Source organism: Arvicola amphibius, chromosome 9 (assembly GCF_903992535.2).
Source record: "Arvicola amphibius chromosome 9, mArvAmp1.2, whole genome shotgun sequence".
NCBI lineage: Eukaryota > Metazoa > Chordata > Mammalia > Rodentia > Cricetidae > Arvicola > Arvicola amphibius.
The window spans coordinates 14634186-14654429 of record NC_052055.2 but is presented as its reverse complement, the minus strand read 5'-3'; positions in this window follow the sequence as shown (position 1 = coordinate 14654429).

Here is a 20244-nt window from a genome sequence, read left to right as displayed (position 1 = left end):
CAATCTACAAGAAGGTAAGCACTGTGGTGAGAGGATCCGGGGAAGCTAAGGGAATACAGAATAGGATAGCATAAATTCTGAATCAGATAAGGGTTACACTGGAGATGAGCTAGGACATGCCAGAGATGGGATTTAATCATTTTTCCTTCCTGTCAACTCAAACTACCAATTTGTACTTCTTCAGCTCCCCACTCCTACATCTACTGTCCAAGTCTGTCTGTGGATCATCTGTCTGTGGATCGCCTAGTTTCTTTCCTCCACTTTGTGACTGGGGTAGGTTATGTTAATACTATTACCCTAACACAGTCACTGCAATCAGTACCTAGCCCTAACTGAGCATCCATGAAGTGACAGCTCTAGAGAGATAATACGACTGATCACTACAGTAGCCTAAATTCTTAAAACCTTTATAGGGAAATAACTCATATACAAGGAACACGACATGTTTAAAAAATACAGTTCGATGAACTTTAACACATTTATTCTCTCATATGGAGCCATGACCACAGTCAAGATAATGAACATTTCTATCATACAGTGAAGTTTCCTCATGCCTCTCCTTAATTCCTCAGCAACACCCACTCTGTCAAAGACAACCATTGGTCTGTTTTCTGTCACTCTTGATTAATTTACATCTTCTATAAATTTATATAGTTGGAATTGTAGATGCTGAATCTTTCTTTTTGGGCCTTGTTATCTCTATGTTGTTGCGGGTCCCACTATTTCATCTTTTATGTAGCTCGGGCATCCCTCTGCTGCATGGGCTCTCATTCATTTGTTCACCCAATATGGATATTTCCGATTTTTCAGATTTTAATATTATAAGCAAGGGTGCCGTGAGAATTTATATTAAAAAAAGATAACTTCAAATCTAACATACAAAAAGACGAGATCCATTTTAACTCTGTAAATTTGTCTCGGTATCATTTCAGGTTACAGCAGACATCACTGAAAGATGCTCCCTATAATTCTACTCTTTGAATCCATCATCCAATGTCCCCAATACCTCAAATATCAGACAACATCCATTTTATTCCTCGTCTCTCAGCCTCGGTCCGTCTCATTTTATTTCGCCAGTGAGTTGGGCGCCTGCGCCTGTGTGCACAGTGCCTTGTACTTTTTTTGCTATAAGCCTTATCAAATAATTGCTTATGATCTGCTCCTGTCAGGAGCTCTTTTTTGTTTTCTTGTTTATTTGTTGAGGTAGAGTCTATACAGCCTCAGGCAGTCTCAAATTTGAAATAACCCTCTCTCGACCTCCTCAGTGATGAGTGTACAGGCATGAACCTCTATGCGTGGCTCCCAGAACTTCTTTGAGAGCAAGACGTTTTCATTGTGGTGTCCCCACAATTTATTCCAGCTTCCTAAATATGTGCTATGATTGAAAATTAAGAGAAGTAAAGATTGGTATCAATAATAGGGAATTGAGAAAGTTCCATAATTTGATCATAATATGTCTGCTCAGCTCCACCCCTGTACTTAAGTTGTGTTATGCACACGGAATGGATGAATTGTATGGCATGTGAATTGTACCCCAATAAAGCTGTTTATAAAGAAGAAAGTGGGAAGTTGTCATTTTGATAATGCATCACAGTAGCCAAGAAAGTTTTCAGCATTCAGCACCAGCTCTCAGTGAGCTGGAAAATCAAATCAGCAAAACTTAACTCCCTGCCCACAGTCTATCCAGTGTCCCCTCGCTTAGGTATTCATTTGCTTTGGTATTCATTTTTGCTTCCAATATCCCAAGCATTTAAGATTAGATTTCTAAATGTTTTCGTGTAACTTTTCTGCTATGAAGAGCAATCTAATCTAGATGGGATGGTGTAGGAAATTGAGAACAAGACCAGTTCATCCAGACTTGGAACCAGTGCTCTCCAGAAGACTTATACACACCAGAACCTCTATTGCTTGCTTTGAAAGGGGTTAAATAAGGATTTCTCACAGAGATAAAGTCACTTTAGACATGTTACATCTGACTTAAGAAAGTTCCAACCTGTAAAAAATGTAGAAGACTAATTGTCAAGGTCATCACCGGGGAAGAAATAAACTATGGAATGAAGCTGCAGTCAACGTGGGCATGGCAGAGATGGCACTAGAGAGAGGTGGGTCTGCCCTGCAAAGAGCTGTCTTTGGATGTCAGTCTGTGGTCCATTGTCGAAGATCTCCCCTTTGATCATTTGTGTTCTACAGCCTCTTTCAGAATTCCCCACTATGAATAATTGGTTTCCCTTTGTAAGTAGTCTGTGGGGAGTTAGTATGGTCTATATAAATATATATGTCTCATCAAATTAACACTAGAATTCAATGAAGACTTTTGAAAAGCCATCATTTCCTCTATATTATAGTATCTTATAGAGTTCTACTATAAAGAAAATAGTGCATTTATTTATTAATATTAGTATAGATTTATATTTTACTAAAAGTCATATACCTTTATTTATATTGAAACTTCAATTTAACCCAGATTTCAACAAAGAGAGTCCTTTTAATTCATTCCCACAACCTGTTGTCATATATATATTCTACTCCTTAGAATATCTGAAGACCTCCTATTACTTGGTGCAATGAAATGTTACTGACTTATCTCATTTATCTCATATTTGAATCCTGAAATTGGTAACTTTTTTCACAATAGCATGGCTGCCTTTTATGGAGAATATGACTGAGGAGCCATATCATATCGTATCATGATTTCTAATGCCATATTTGTGACCTGTAAGTAAAAGAGTGCTAAATATTATGAATGTACATGGGCATACACATATTTTGCTTTGCTTCAATAAATATGAATCAATAAGCAGGTTGCATAGGTATTTGCATTCTATGTACAAGAGAAATTTACAAGGGGTTCAAAGTCTCATTTCTCAAAATTCATGCTAACTTCATTCAAAATTCATTATAACTCCTAGTAGTAGCAAAATTGCAGTTATGAAGTAGTAATAAAGTTAATTTTATGGTTGGGGTCAGCGGCATCAGGAAGGTTGAGCACCACTGATCAAGACATCACGCTTCACTGATTCTTGTCTCATCCTCTCGCTTCTCTGGAAAGAGAGTGAGGGTACCACAAGTTTGGATCCTTGAAACGGTCCAAGCAGAAGAGGTTCCTGCAGACTGTTCACGGCATACTACTGTAGTACAACCTACCTGGGAGGAAAATGAAATTACCTGGTGCAAGTGAGAAGGAAACATGGAACATGCAACAAACCCGCTTAGGAGTTTATTAGAGGGGGAATGAATGTACAGGTCTGGGGATGTCAGTGTGCAGAGAGAGGGGAGGGAGGGAAGGGCGTGTCCAGCTTTTAAAAACTGCCTAGCACATGCGCACAGGGGGTTGATGTGACTACATCATATGCAGATGACAGGGCTCACGCATGCGTGCAAGGGCTTATCTGAGTCACGTGGGTGATGCAACCATGCATGCGTGTCACTTCTGCCTGAGGGCTTGTCGGCACATGCATGGCCCTAGAACCTGGAAGTGTCAGCCTTATTGTGGCTGAAACATAACAGAAAATGTAACTTCCTAGCTGGGGACTGCCACAAACTTAATCACAAAAAGGAAATTCCTGTTCTCCTTTTGGCTGTGTCTGCTGCTATGCTTGAGCTTGCTGTATGGAGAATTCAGGACATTTCTTTCCCTTAATAAACAGTGTTTGGTGTTTGGTGTTTCCCACTGGAGACGCTTCCTGTCCATTATTAGATTGCATTATCTAATAATGAAGACAGAGAGTCATCATTCCTATTCACAATTAGTAAGAGCCCTGACCTGCAAAGTTGGCTGTAAGCTCAGAGGCACAAAGAAATCTGCTCACTGTCTTTGGACACTTAATGAGAAGGTTGCAACATGTACAATCATTCAGGGAGGGGAAAGGAGCCTGTATGCAGTGCTCATGTAGGAGGGATCCTATATCTGGAACATCATTTGGGTTTTGAAAAAAAGAATAACTATATGATTGTATTTTTATTTAGTCTCTATATACTCTTCTAGGTTAATTCTTTAAAAATTCCCTCCTTCTCTCTCTTTGTGTATGTGTGCTGGGGAGCACATGTTATAGTATATGTGTGGCAATCAGATGGCATCTTTGAGTGTTGGTCCTTGCCTTTCCCTTGTCTGGGACAAGTTCTCCTGTCCACTGCTGCAAGCATCAGGCTACATGGTCTGCAGAATTCCAGGGATTGTCTGGTTTCTGCCTCCTATCTTGCTGTAGAAGTGCTGGGATTATAAGAGAACACTACTCTGTCTGGCTTTACATGGGTTCTGGGGATTCAAACTCCTGTCTTCAGGCTTGTGAAGCAAGTACTTTACCTGCTGAGTCATCTCCCCCACTAGATTAACTCTTATTGCTACAATTTTAGCTACTCATAAGTGTGCCAATAATGGCCTGATTCATAGTTCTAGCTTAGATTTCTCCCCAAAAATGAATTCTTATTCTGCTCCACATCTCTACCATAGGAACTGTAAGTTGTTCATTTGCTCAAGAAGGGTTTTCTGTGCAGCTTGAATGGTATTGAATTCACCACGTAAATCAGCTTAGCCTCAAGCACTTCCTGCCTTGGCCTGCCAAGTGCTGGAATTATAGGTGTGCCACAACACCTGGCAACAACTTGGCTTCTATTTTTTCTTCCTACCACATCTTTGCTTTTGGCATTGTCCTGTGGAGGCCTCAAAATGGGAACCTGTTTCCACCTTGTCTGAAGGACAGAGAGTTTCCACTTCCTCAAAGTTGTTACCTTCCCACCCAGACCAAAGGTCAGAGAGTTGGAACTTCTATTCCTTCAAGGTTATTGTCTATTTCTACCTCAAACCAAGGGCCCACCTAGATTTAGGTCAGAGAGTTCTGCCTTCTCAAGGTTATTGTTAAACAGTTGTGGCTTCTGTCCAGACCTTGTCTTGTAGGAATAAAGAAGTAGATCTGTTTCTACTCCAAACAAAAGTCTAAGAATCCAACTAAATTCCAGCTCCCTCAGGGAGATAACATTGAATTCCACCCAGGGAGTGGTTTACCTACAGAATGTTTTGGTCTAAGATGTGAGCTTTACTCGCTTTGTTCTAGCAACAGAATGTTTGATTATAAATGTAGCCGTTGGACTTCAACTGCTCTGTTCAATTCCTTGTATCATGTTAATGCAGTTTTTTTTTTTTAAATCTTACTTCTACCTTTTGGAGTCAGGGGTATTTTCAACAATTGGAAATTAAACACAGGTGATTTCAGTATTCACTGGAAGTCCCTCCCGATACTATACTACCCTATGTTTCAGTTTTATTATTTTCACTTGCGTCTTTGTTTTCTTTGCTACTCTTCTAATCCCCATGCCCCTACCCCTGGTAAGTGGTATTTTTGTCAAAGCTGGTCTCTGACATTGTCCTCAATTAGATCACCAGTTGTGTAGTGTTATGAGTGAATCATCACACATACGTATGTGGGCTTGGGGTCTAACCCATAGTTTCTTCATCTTTGATTCTTCTCACAGAGATTGATACAATTGTACCATGGTATTTACATGCTATAAATACACATGTACCATGTGTGCCAAATATCGCTGTTGTAGAAAATGTGAGTTAGGCATTTCTGACTTATCCAGTAAGTCATAATTCACCCACTATGCACTCATGGACGGTTTGCTATGTGATAGGAATTCTGCTCCTTTATGTAATGGTCTGTCCTGTCCCTTTAAGAGACAAGCCCCGCCTACTCCCCCACCTCCTAGGCAGGCAGATCTTCCTTCTGCTTCCAGCCTGGGCTCCTTCCTTTCTGTCTCTCTCTCTCTCTCTCTCTCCCTTCTCCCCACTTCTCCCCCTTCCCCCTCCTCTCTCTCTATCTCTCTTTCTCTTTCTCTCTCTCTCTCTCTCTCTCTGCCTCTTTCTCCTCATTCCCCTTTTCCCTCTTCCCTTCCCCCTTCCCTTCCATAACCCACTAAATAAATATCCAACCTCACTCTGCATGGAGTGCCTACCCATCTCAGCCTCTCACCAACCACGTGGCTCCCTGCCTGGGACTCACTGCTTCTCATGGCCTGCTGCCTGTTGCTGCCACTCGGGGAACAATGCCATTTTATTTTTCCATAACACCCTGAAGTACAGGATTCTCAGTGAATGTCCTTTTTCTCTGCTATCTCACAGAGTGCTAGAAAAAAATAACCAACATTAAGAAATTAAAATCAAGCTTTACCCAGTAATCTTCAAGTCTATTCATTTTAGTCGCAGCATGTGAATATGTGTGCCATTTTTAATAATGATGTTACAGATTTTGCAATTATCCCTGCATATTATTTCAATGCAACACAAAATAAGATGTGTTAAAACCTTATGTTGAATTATCACCATCAGAGTACTTCGAAAGCTAAAGTATTTTCTAATAAGGGATATTGTTTATGTGACTATGAAACCTGCTTAGGAAACCATGAATTCTATGGTTTCTTATAATGAAAGCTAGCCCTGGTTAAAGCACATGTTCATCCCACACCCACCCCATATCTGAGCATGCATCAAGATGCAGTGATTTAGGGACCATCACCTAGTAAATAATAAAAATCTAAGAATATTGATTATACCAGCTGCCCTGATAAATTGACTTGAGAAATTAATTAAATTCCTCAGAACGGAAAAACGGCAAACCTTTGTGTCTCCCCCAGAAACCTCTCTTCCCTTTCAGTCCTTGAGAAGAGGCTTTTAGTAATGGGGCATGGGAGTGCTTACCCGGTCTCCTTTGTTGTCTGCCTGCCTCTAAATCTGCTCTGAAGACTCGAAGGTCACGTAAGGTTTCCGTAGCTCCTCCTACATGCAGAAGAGGAAACACTACATCCTTCAAGTGGAACCAGCTTTCAGGTTATTATTATTACCACTAAAATATTGGAAAGGTTTGTAATGAGCTTCCAAAATGGGATTAGTCTCCACAGCTACAAAAAAAAAAAAACCCAAAACCAAAACAAACAAACAAATATTCTTTATGTTCAGAATAGGCGAAATGCCACCCATATTTTTTTAATATATCAGAGACAAGTTATAGCACAGACTAGGCAAAGTACATTAGATCAGCACTTGGTACAGTATTTCATTTTAGCACACCATTAAAGTGATTAAAAGTCTCTCCCTACTTGAAGTTCTCCCACACTCAGTCTTCGTCAACACTGTCTCACTTCTGTTACCCTGAACACGGAAGCTGGCAAGTTTAATCTCCATCCCTTGTCCTTCCTGTGTCCTAGCCCAGAGCTTATCTCCACTTCTGTCCTCTAATGTTTTCCGCTCCTCCCTGAGGCTGTGAGCCTTCAATGACACTGTGGTGCCTGTGTTTGACTCTTTGTAAAGTAGTAAAGGAAACTAGCGGCTGAAGCAAGATGAGGCTCTGGGTGAGTCTTTCTTCATGCCCTTAGTTCTGAGAAGAATTCTCCCTGGGAACAACTGCAACAGCTCTCTTGTGACACCAGTGGCCCAGACTCCTCTGGTCTTCCTATTGCTCTTTGATTAATACTTGACTTTCGTTTAAAGAGTGGACTCACAGTTATACACTGGTCACTGCCATGCCATCCATCCCAACTGCATTCCAGGAAGTAAGGAGGTGAGAAGGGGGAACCATCATAAGGGCTTCCAGTTTAGGCAGCCACATTTTAAAGTCGAATTTCTCGACCTAACCATGTTTTCTTATATTTCCTTGGTCACAATTTCTTTTAGTATTTTGCTGCTCCTTTGCTGTTGTATTTACGCAGAAAGTCAAGAACAAATGTGTTGAATCTTAGTGCATCATCACTTCTGAGAGGAAGAAAGAAGCAAGGGAAGAAAAAAAAGAGAAAGGGAGTGGGAAGGGTAAGGGTAGATTTGTGAATCAGCTAGTCACCGCACGGGTACTGTACATTACCTTTCTGTCTTGAAATGTTTCCCTTTTAGAGAGAGATGAAGAAAACAGCCAGGAAAGAAGCTGAAGCTCATCAATCAGATAGATGTGGATTCAGATTCTGACTTAATTACAAATGAGCTCTTTGGTCTGACTCAAATTATTTAAGATTTCCAAGACCTATTCTCTCTGCCTCAGCTACTGTATTTTATAGCCTATGAAGAGACACCCTGACCAAGACCACATATCAAAGAAAGAGATTATTGGGGGCTTGCTTACCATTTCAGTAGGTGAATCCATGACCCTTCATGGTGGAGGTCAGAAGGGCAGGCATGGTACTCAAGAGCAGTAGCTGAAATCTTGCATCAGCTCCACAAGAAGACAGAGAGACCTAACTGGGAATAAAAGGGACTTCTGAAACCCCAAAGCACACCCCAGAGTGACACACCTCCTCCAACAAGATCAAACCTCCTAATCCTTTCCAAACAGTTCCATCAACTAAGCACCAAGTATTCAAATATATAAGACCATGGGGCCATTCTTATTCAAATCACCACACTTGCCATGTGCAAAACAGAGATGGGACTCTTATTGTGAATATATGTTTATGAACTGAAGAATGGTAACAGGGAATGGCAGAGGCTATAGCACAGTGGGTACCTGGCCATTTGTAATCATGGAGATACTGTGATGGTTGTACTTTGAATTCTCCAACAGGCACCATAAAATTTTGTTCTTACTCATCTATTTCATTTTATATGTCTGAGTGTTTTACCTGTATGTATTAGTGTCTACTACATGCATGCCTGGTACCCCCAAAAGGCTGGAAGATAGAACTAGTTATGAGCACTGTATGGATGCTGGAAATCAAACCGGGGTCCTCTGAAGAGCAAGAAGGGCTCTAAACTACAGAGTCATCTCCCCAGCTCCTCCTAATGCACCCCCACTCTGCCTACAAAGTGAGTATTGATGTGCCTGGGTTTTTCTTGGTCTACTGATTTCCTGGTGCTCTTTCTCATTGCCGTTTTAATGAACACTCAAGTGTTGGTCCTCAAATCAGATTTCCTCTTCAGCTTCAAACTCACTTTGTGGTGATGCCAATGAGTGCATAGTGAATCGTGTTTCCTCTAAAAGAATGTTACCAAAACCTCAGAATGTAATTCGCTAGAAACAAGGAGTGTTCGAAACAAAAAAGTATGAATCTTTATTCACCAAAGTGTGTGAATGTTATGTTTGCATGTATGTATGTGTATCACATGCCTGTGATGCCCTTAGAGGCCAGAAGAGAACATTGCATCCTCTGGCCCTCCGGTTATAGCCGTGAGCCAATGTACTCATGCTGGGAAGCAAACCCAGCTCCTCTCCAAGCAAATACTCAGCCAAACCATCTCCCCATCCACAGAACAAGAAGCTTTACATATGTGATTAAGGTATGGATCTTGAGAAGACATCATTCTGGATTAGAGTGATCCTTAAACCAAAGCCAGGTATATTTACAAGAGACTTTTAAAAAGGAAAAAATAATATAGAAACTTAGGGAAACAAAAGTCTTATGAAGACAGAGCTATAGACTGAACTAATATGCCCACAAACCATGACATGCCAAGGACTACAAGTAACCATTAAAAGCTATATTAGTGTAATGGATAAGAGGCAGACAAGGCAAAATTCCCTTTAGAGCCTCAGGAAGGTGCCAACCATAATTTACCTGGATTTAATATTTCTGGTTTGCAGCAATGTCTTCTCTTTGAGACTTTCCCAGCTCAAGAGACCTGAATGGCAGATGGAGTAGACATTGTCTGGTGTCTACAGTCTGGACATGAGGGATGTCTGAGACATCTGGCCACACCACCCTGGCTCCTGGCTGAGGTTCTCTGAGTCACATTAGCAGTTCTGTCACAGGGACAGAGGTGTGGGCTTTCGGATTTATATGTCTTTTCAATTTCATTCTCTTCTTCCTTGTAAAGCTGTTAGAATCCTCCAGGGCAAAAAAAACAACGTCCTCCAACCCCATCATCCGGTTTATGAATTATTGTTGTAAAAGAATGGGAAGGTTTTTCCAATAACCACACAAATCATCACCGAACTACTGAACAGAGGCTGCAAGATGAAAGTACATCAATAAAACTCGAGAGGAAAAGATGTATGGTTCATATTTATGCCTTTGGGCTAACAAGTGCTAATTGCCTTTCAAGGAACTCTGGCCATGTTGTTATATGTGAGCAAAGTCCAGGGTTGACCCTCCTCTAGGTTGACTTAAGTCTTTCTACAGATCTGTTTCACATGTTACATTCAAGAGTCTCAAAAGATCCACTGAGAATCCTAACAGCTGTTTATGCTAAGAATTACTGAAATGATGTGGCCTGTGGCCTGATAGGCTCACTCATAAATAACTAATGAGAAGGAAGAATGGGAAAACAAATCTTGTGCGAATTGATTAAATTTTATTTACAGAGTTGTGAACTATCTGTCAAGAAGTATGCTCCAGTTAGTTTCTCCAAGATAAATGATGTTCATCATCTTTAGTTAGCTACTACTTATAGGAACACCATTCTAAACACACAAAATACATGAATTGATTAATTCTAACAAGCTTATGCTATATGAATTATTATTACATTCTTTCCCAGATGTCCAAGATAATACTGCTAGCAACATGTGGAACAAGAACTTTACCCTAAACATCGTGGTTCCAGAGTTTGTACTCTTTAGCAATGTGGTTTATGACTATGTGGGCAGGCATAGCATTGGTATCTGTGAAACTTGGAAAACACTAGAAGATAATTTAGAAGAATATTTGTATATCTCAGACTGGGAAAGGCTTTTCTAAGCATGAGTCAAACCCCGGAGCCATAAAAAATGATAAATTTGGTCACATGAAAAATAAAAACCTTTGGCTTGTTAATAAAATAAAATATCAATGTCCAGCTAAGGGGTGGGAAAAGTATTTGCCAGGGATTTGATACACAGAGGTTAGTAATATTTAAAAACAAAACCCCATAAGTCAATCAAGAAAAAAAGAATAAAGACACAGGAAGTGGTTTAAGGGAAGGCAAATCATGAGGGGGAGAAAAATTCCACAATAGCCAGGAAGCCATATGAAAATGCTTAATATCCCAACACTATGTAATCAAAGAATGTAATAAATCAAAGCATTGCAAATGAAAACATTGAGCTGTTAATGACTGTGTGATTGACAGATATGTGAAAGCTTCATGGAAGATAGAATTGCACATGGCATGAATACACATGTATATTTGACACAGGAACAGGAAGGTCTCCCTTGAAATTGCAGAATTTATGCATTGCGCAAACGTTTGAAAATTACAGAGATAATTAGTGAAGAATTATCATGATGATTTATCATCTTTTTCCTTTGAAGCCCTTGATAACACTCAGGATAAAGCAAAGGAGAACACAGACGAGGCTACAGATATACTTAGAATGTTTGTCTCTCTCTTGGAAACCCACACCCTTGTTCATCATGAATCGATGCTTTCCGATGCTGGGTCTTCGTGGACAGACTGCTTATCACCACAGGCTGTTTGGAATTTAATGTAATCCTTGTTTTGTTTTCACGTGAAATGGGATGATTGCTATGAAAGAACTAAATTAAGAAATTCCTAAAATCTGAAATTTGTGTCAAAACTGTAGAATACTGATGTGGTATTATCCCAAATCTGTTGTTCAGGCAAGGGTCTGGGACTTTCTTCAGGAAGTCAAGAAGGGAAAAGCACAGACTGAGGTGTAGCAGCAAGCTCTGAAAGCCACTTGCACACAGGTGACCGATGACTGAGTGACAAACTCCCTGCTCTAAGATGGTTCAGTTTGTGCTGACTCCCTCAAATTTATCTAGTGGCAGGATTTCAAAACCAAAAGTGGAAGGAACTGAGGCTTGGCCCCATTATCCTTCTCAAAGGACTCTGACCTCACTGGCATTAACACTCCAAAGATTTATGCAGATTTTTCAATTGGATTGATAGAATCTTTTCCTCCCCCTCTAAATATTTTGCTGAGATTCTCTTGGGATGACTTCCAGCTTCTAAATTTTCTGTCTGAGCAGTCTCTATGAGTGCCAAATAGAACATTCTCCTGGCTCATATTTACTCTCTGTAGATGATAACAAAATCCTTTCGGGACTTATTTAACTCTTTCAGAACACCCAGATAGCAACTGTAGAGTTGTGAAGATTCTAGAATCAGGCATAGGAGAAAAGCAGTGAAATCCAGATCTGCCCTTGAGTAGCTTGGCCAATTAGAAAACTCACTGAACTATTCTGAATTTTAGATACTTTTACAAGTAAGATGAAGGTGTCATGTGTGGTGATCTTCAACATTCTTATACCTAAGAAGGCCCTAAAACCCTGACATATGTATGTTCTCACTATCAGACAGCTTCATTTCATTGTGTTCTTACACATCATTAATGACTTGTTGTAAGAAGTCGATAACATGACCAAGCTTTAGCTACACATTTTCTCCATTGAAAATCTGTTTTTGTTTTGCTTTATTTTTGATATTACTTCTAATAGTGATGGTGTTCTTTCAGAGTTTATGTATTTGCTCTACCAGAAAGATGGTTTTTTTCTGGCAGTAAAAACAAAATCTAGCTCCTTCAGGCAAGATAAACTTGGTTGTGATACAGAAACAGGTGAAGTTAACATCAGGCCTGAAGTATGAGATGGGAGCTCTGCTTCCAGAGCAGTTTTCTTTCTTTTTCCTGTAGGGATTGACTCATCCAACTGCTTCAGTAGCCTAGCTCTTTCCCTTCCACGTAGGTCCCCACAATCATTGCAGGACTTCATGAGAGAGAAAGCCACAGGCTCCTAACTGCCTTAGGCTAAGAGATATTTGCAGCGTTGTTGCTCCTTGGCCAAAACTAATGACATGACCTACCCAACGGCTAAAGCCTAAGAAATGTGGGACGAAGACAGACAGACCGCCAGTGAATTCTAGGTCTCTTCCAGGTCTTTCTTTGCTTTAAGTTTTTAAAAATTTAGTTGTAATTATGTGTATGTATATGTGCGTCTGTGTGAGACTTCTGCACATAAAAGCAGCTCTGTCAGAGGCCAGAAGGTGCTGGGTCCCCTGGATCTGACATTGCAGGTGATTGTGAATGGCCTGATTTGGGTGCTGGGAACTGATCCAAGGTCCTCTGGGAGAGGAACACATTCTGTAAACCACAGGATTATATCTTTATATCCGCAGGCCTTTCTTTGCTCCCCCCCCCCCACCTTGTAACCCAGTGTAACATGAATCCGTGAACCATTCATGGTCTTATACTAAACATAAGTTATCCGTGGCACACTTACTATATAACAAAGATAACACAGAAGTAAGTCTGACCCCTTTTGTTTGCCAGGAAGCAGTATTTCTTTATGACCCCTGCATCAGCTCCTGCCTCCAGGTACCTGCCCTCATTGTCTTTGATGACTGTTGCATGGAATTGTGTGTCAAATAAACCCTTTCCTCTCTTAGTTGCTTTTGGTCTTAGTGATTCATTGTAGCAATAGTAATCCTAGCTAAGACAAGCACTAAAGGTGCTGTTTTACATACTCCACACACTAAAAACAAAACCGAGACTTAAAAAAAAACATCTAAGGAATTCACCCCCTTTTACACGTGACTATATGTGACTATATGGCAAGTCTGGTTTATGTGCTTCTTGTTATCTCTGCATTTCGAGACACACTGCTGTCTCGTCAATTTTCAGTCAGTTAACCAGAAAGACTGGCTTCGTTTGCAGTTAGACGAACAGGGGACTTTGCCTATTGTTTTTGAAGATTACCTGCTTTGTGTACTTGGACAAGTTACTTGCCTTGTCTGTATGTCTGGTGGGATAGGTTTCTGAGACGATTAAGTAGAATAGAACATTTTGTAAAGTACTTGGCACAGAGAGTGCTCACTGAGTGCCTTGTTGGCGTCCCTGCAGCTCAGTTCAGTCTCAGGTGCATGGCAAAGGGGTTTCTTCTCACGAACCAGTGAGCCTCAGTTGTGAGCCACGTTCCTTTTCTTTTGTTCCCTACAGTCAAGACTCGGGGTGCTATTGAATAAGACATTGCTCAGATCTTTCAACCCAAGTAAAATGTTTCTATTGGTTTTTAAAGACATTTAAAAATAAATTAGGGTGAGGGTGTGGCAGCTACAGAGTACAGAGAAGGCACAGTGCCTTGGAGCACTTTCTGCTCTTCCAGAGAACTTGAATTTGGTTCCCAAATTAATAAACTCCGATTCCAGAAGATCCAGCACCCCCTTCTGGCCTCTGCACACATCAGGCATGCACATTGTACACATACATACATACAGGCAAACACTCACACATCCAATATAAATGAACTAAATCTAAATAAATAAATAAATAAATAAATAAATAAATAAATAAAAGTGTTGAGGAGATGGCTCAGTCAACGAAGTGCTGCCTTGCGGGTACAAAACATAAAAGTTTGATCCCCAGGGCCTGCGTCAAAACTCTGTGTGGTGGTACACATTTGAAACCACAGAATTGAGGAGGCACAAATAGGCAGATCCCTAGGGCTGAACACCAACCTGCCTCATGTATGTGGAAAGCAGCTGGGCAATGACAGATGGTAGCTTGAAAGAAATAGTAGTTAGTACCTGTGGGGCGACACCTAAGGTTGTACTCTGGCCTCCATGGGAATGGGCCTGTGTGTCCCCTCACCCCTTGATATGAACTTGCACATACAAAAACATGCATACCTATACAAAAATAATAAATAAACTTATTTTTTGCTATCCTATTTACTTTATCTTACATCAGCTTTTACGGCTTTTCAGTTAAAGTACAATTCACGCAAATCTTCCTTATTTAAAATAAACTAAAGGACCATTTAAGGCCAGGTGGTGATGGTGCACGCCTTTAATCCCAGCACTCGGGAGGCAGAGGCAGGTGGATCTCTGTGAGTTTGAGGCCAACCTGGTCTACAAGAGCTAGTTCCAGGACAGGCTCCAAAGCTACAGAGAAACCCTGTCTTAAAAAACCCAAAAAAAAAAAAAAAAGGCCACGGCTTTAAAATAAACTAAAGGAACAAGTTTGTACCACAGGCAACATGGTCGGGGGTTGGTTCTCATTAAACATGGAAACTTCAGAAACACTCTTTGAACAAGAGTTAAAGGCCTCTTGAACCTCATCTTTGACAGCATCTGCCCTACCTCTGACCTGTTTTCTGAATGGACTTCCAACACAGGCCAACATGGAAACCCTGCCAATTACCAACCCTACTGAAATGCCCTCTTCACTGCCCTGCCTACACTTGGTCCCGCAGGCCTCTCGGGTTTTCACGTGACGCCTCTCATATCTTTTAATATCCCACCCTGTCTATGCAAACGCTAACTCCTTAGCACCTCACTCTTCTCTTGGGCTCACCTGGAGAACTGTCAATTGCCACCAAATAAAACTATTTGCTGTGCTTTGCCTGGACTCCTGGAGCTGATCATTTATGGAAAGGAAAAAAAAAGATAAACTTGGCAGTGACTCCCGTCACCTTGACATCAGAGAGCACATCACTTGTAGGTAATCAGTACTGCTGTTCATTTCCCCCAGTCCCAGGGGGAGGATCTCACCGCTTCTTTTCTCACCTCAAGTCCTCACACCCATTCTCTCTGACATCAAAGTGTCAGCCAGTTACCTCATTTTCAGTGTCATTGAAATAAAATTAAATCTTCAAAGGAGAAGTACTGTTCTCATCCCAGAATGGTCAGCGTCAATTATACATATGCCAACATCCTTTGCCCATCCCTTCTGTCTCTGAACGGTGTGCATCTTCACCCTGCACCGAGTCCCCTCCTCTACAGACTTTCCAAGACCACATACCTGAATCTTCACATGTTGTCTCTGCACTTCAATATATTTCTGTCTCCTCAGCCACTCCATCGGTGTCTGCAAACACGTTTTTCAATGGCTATATTTGCTTTTAATTATACACATTCTGTTGGAAAATACAGCTGATTCCTGAATGTGTCTGATGTGTAGGGGTCAGAAGGGATATTTTTGACCTCGGAAACCAAAACTTTCTAAAGGTTTGTGCCTCTCTCTGATTTCTTTCTGCCCGACTTACCTGGAAATCGTTGCTACGTTCCTGCCAAAACTTCAATAGCCCCTTCAAGGTCACGACTCTAATGACCTACCTTCAGTCACTGGACCCCCAAGGAGGTAGTATTTGAACTGGAACTTATAAAGCTTAATCCCAATTGTCAACTTGACAGATTTCTAATCATTAAGGAGACTAGCGAGGTACGCCTGCAGTGTTCCTGTGAAAGAATTTCCAGAGAAGATTGCCTGAGGTAGAAAGACCCGCTTTCAGTGTGGGAGGTCCACTCCATCGTTGGGGGTTCCAGGGAGACTAAACAGGGAAAGGGGGATGGAATCTGAGTTCCAGCATTCAGCTTCTGCCAGCTTCCTGGCCCAAAGGACATGGAATGAGCTGGCCCCTCTGCCTCTCTTGCCACTGGGAACCGAAGGCGCTGACAGATATGTGCAGATAAGGCCTTCCTGAAGTTATGTCTGCTCAGGTTTGGGGAAGCGCGATAATAAAAAGTAACCAACACAAGCCTCAAAGGACTCATGTTGAATGAGCAGGGAAGGCGTTCTAGGAACAGAGGAACGGCTTCGCAGCAGGGTCAAAACAGTGCTAAAGCAAGCTCGGGTACAGAGAATTGGAATAGTCTCACTTGGCACAAAATTGGTGTGCGAAGAACAAAGGAAGAGGAGACAGAATAGACTCAGCAAGCAAAGGCGCTGCACACAAATCCCCGGACAGACAAGGAAGCCACTCATTTCCACTTAAAAGCTCCTCACTCCTTTATACATGCAGATTTTAAATTTGTTTAAGGTGGGCATTAAGTTTGCTGTTAGAGAATAGCTCATTTATGCTAGCAGCCTTGAGGCTCTAAGAATTCTGTTTATTACATTAGAAGGCACACAGTGCTTCTACATTCCTAATGCTCTGTTTTAGATTCGACACTGTGAATCTTGCTAACTCTCTGAATATGAAGTAGGCTGTATGCAAATGTATCCGTTCATAATGAGCTTTTAGCATCCCTCCTCCTCTCTGAGGATGAAATCAGTATACAGGCTTCTGAAGGCACACCAGAAATCTTCCCAGGGAGCACAAAAGATGATTAAAGCCACTCTGCATCATCACGAGCCTGTTGAAAGACATTTTCCTCATGACGTTCTGCTTTCCTCTAAAACAACCCAGCAATTGCATTTGGAACCATTTCAGGGAGAAGTTCAGAGGAGATATCAATCTTTTTTTGATGCTGTTTAGTATGTAATAATAAAGCAATTGTTGCTGTATTATAACAATATTAGTTTCCTAAGTGCTTTCCCCACAAATGAGCATCCTTCAAAACTGCGCTCTCCTGCATTGTGCTCTTAATCAGATTGCCTTCAGAAGCTGGGGTACAGGACTACCCCCCTTCAAACAGCCATTCTGAGTCAGATAGTGTTATTTCCTTAGAGTCATAGAGCCACAATGGGTTAAGGACGGTTGGTGTCACATAACTCTAAAGTTATTGCATATGAATAATTATATGGATAGCGAGAGAACACACAACAAGCATTCATGTGTTTTAAAGTAATCTTTATAAATCAAGCCTTAATTTTTTTTTTAAAAAAAAAAAGCACATCACTGAATGTGGTAAAGCCAGCTGAAGCCTAATGTTTCTGTTCTGCATGAAATGGGCCAACGATGACCTTTGCCAATGATGTCTATCTACTTTTTGATTTGGATAGAATTGTAGCTCCTTCGGGCGAAAGAAGGGAGGATCAAGACAAAGTGGTTTGTCGCATATGCAATGCTGAATTTCCTAAGTCAGGGGAAGCATTCCAGAGCAATTAATAATTCATGAACTTAAAATGGCTCTCTAGAAACGCTCCTTCCTCTTTCTGCTGCACCTCAGATAGACTCTATCTTTAATCAGGTCTATGTTTAGGAGCTCAGGGAATTTTGAAGTCTCACAAACCTCGATGGTAGATAAATTGAGAAATGGAGTGTATGTAGACTCATTTGTTACAGACAAGGCTGTTTCTGCTGCTCCTTAAATCCAAGTAAGAAGAAACTGACAAGAGCTTCTGAAGTGGAGGGTAATGCTGGACCACTTTTTAAAAACCTTGAATTGGCTGTCAACGGTGAATACCACATTGAACTCTCTCATCTGGCCGGCATTTCAGATTCTGAGCTTTATAATATCTACTTTTTTTGTCATTGAACTAGATTATCAGGGAATTCAGACATTTCACTACAAGACAGCCAATTAATAATTGAACAAGGAGTATACTGAGATGGGAAATTTTTAGTGTATTATATTCTGTCATATTTGCATGCAAACTCATGAATGTCTCTCCATTTGACATACACAAGGATGAATAACTTTAAGCTAGTAATAATATTTTAATTAAAACACAGTAACTGCTTTTCTGGTCATTCTCATCTGGTACTATATTTTCTCAAAGAAAAGCAGAAAGCCAACAGTTCCTTTAGAGGTTTCCATGTCCCATTTAAAAATCGTATTTTCGGAAAACAGTATGGAGATATATGAGACGCACAGCCCATGATGTAGCAAGTGAGCACAGCTAGGGAAGAAATAACAGAGAAAATATCTTCCTAATTTGATCTTGATTATTTTGGCCTTCAGGGACATATGGACAGAGTTTAACCTAAGAATGGACATCTGCATTTTTCAAATTTCTATAAGCATCAGGTAAAAGGAAAAGTATTGGCTCAGGACACCCCAAAACCAAGTTCTCAACACAAGGATTTGTGGCATCAGAGGGACAGAGGACAGGAAATAAGACACAAAGACAGAAAGTATAGGACAAAGGAGAAGGGAAGGGAACGAGAGAGAGAGGACAAAGGACTGCCTCTGGAGAGAGAGAGAAGATAGGCATGGATTATAGAGAAATGAAAGTTTATAAAGGTAAAAGGGGAAACCCCGTGTTAGGGTGAGGTGTTTAATTATAATTGGGTATGCCTATTAGGTGAGACAAAGAGGGTTTTGAGTGCTGGACTTCAATAATTGATAGCTGGACCTTAGCAGTCAGCCTCAGGAAGAGGAAGTGACAAAATAAGGGACTAGATCTTGGTGGGTAGCTTTAGGAATGCAATCTATGAGTTTTTAGTAAGGCACAGGGAATGGGGGAGAAGAAAAAGGCGTGCAAGCGTCCCATACTCCAGGGGGCTAGTGTCCCTTTGGCATGCACTGTGCTCACCTTGTCTTGTCCAAATGGCCTTTTCCTGGGCAAGGTTTGCCAGCATCCTCACAGAAGGGCAATTTGGTTTTCCTGAGAGGTTTGCACACATCCAAATCATCTCGCATGGAGCAAAGTGGGTCTGACAAGGAGGGGTGTGCAGATTGCTCCTAGGAGGCAATGTGCTTATTTTCCATAGATACAAATGCTGTGCAAAGTGTTAGGAGTGTTATTCGGTCACAAAGAATAAGGAAATCTTGTCACTTTCCGGAAAATTGATGCGACTGGAGATCATCATATTAAGTAAAATTAACCAGGCTCTGAAAACAAATATCACATTTTCTCTCATAAGTGGGACCTGAATTACAGATTTAAAGGGGATGTGGGACTGAGGAAATGATGGAGCAGATAAGAGTGTTCGCTGCACAGGCCTGAGGACCAGAGTTCAGAGCCACAGCCCGAGTCAGCAGGGTGTTGTCTCATACACCTAACTCCAGGACCCGGGAGAGGGCAGAAACAGAAGATCCGGTGCTTGCTGGCCTGTTGGTCCAGCCAGTGACTAGCTCCACATGCAGTGAGAGCAGGGAGCTGAGGAGAAACCTGACATCCTTTTCTATACTGTGTTCACACATGTGGACACATCTGAGCACACAGGTGCACGTACATGCCACACACACACACACACACACACACACACACACTCACGGAGGCTACCCCCAAAAACAAAATGTGAAGGATGAGAAAGGTGGTTTGAGAGGAAGAAGGGAACAATGGCTGAGGGGAGAAGAAAAGGTCATGGGAGAAAATATGACCAGAGTATTTTATATCCACATATAAAATGTTATAATGAAACCCATTATTTTGCACAACAAATATATACCAACAAATACTGTAAAGATGTTTACAAAATGAACATTTTCAATGATAATGAACAAAGGACAAACAAAATTTTAAAGTACTGTGCAACGAATCTAATTTTAAACAGTTCTTTCCCCTGCATGAAAGCAAATTCCCTTTGGGTCATATTGGAGAACAATTTTTTATTCATCTGAATTAACTGTATTGCAAAGTGAGAAAAGGGCAACTTTTTGGTGGTGAATATTCTCTCTAATTCAAGCTCCTCTGGAATATGCAGCTAGCTGTATTCAAATTTATGGAAATGTGTGATTTACATTCTCCAGGAAATACCGAGTGCTAAGGAGAGCACGTG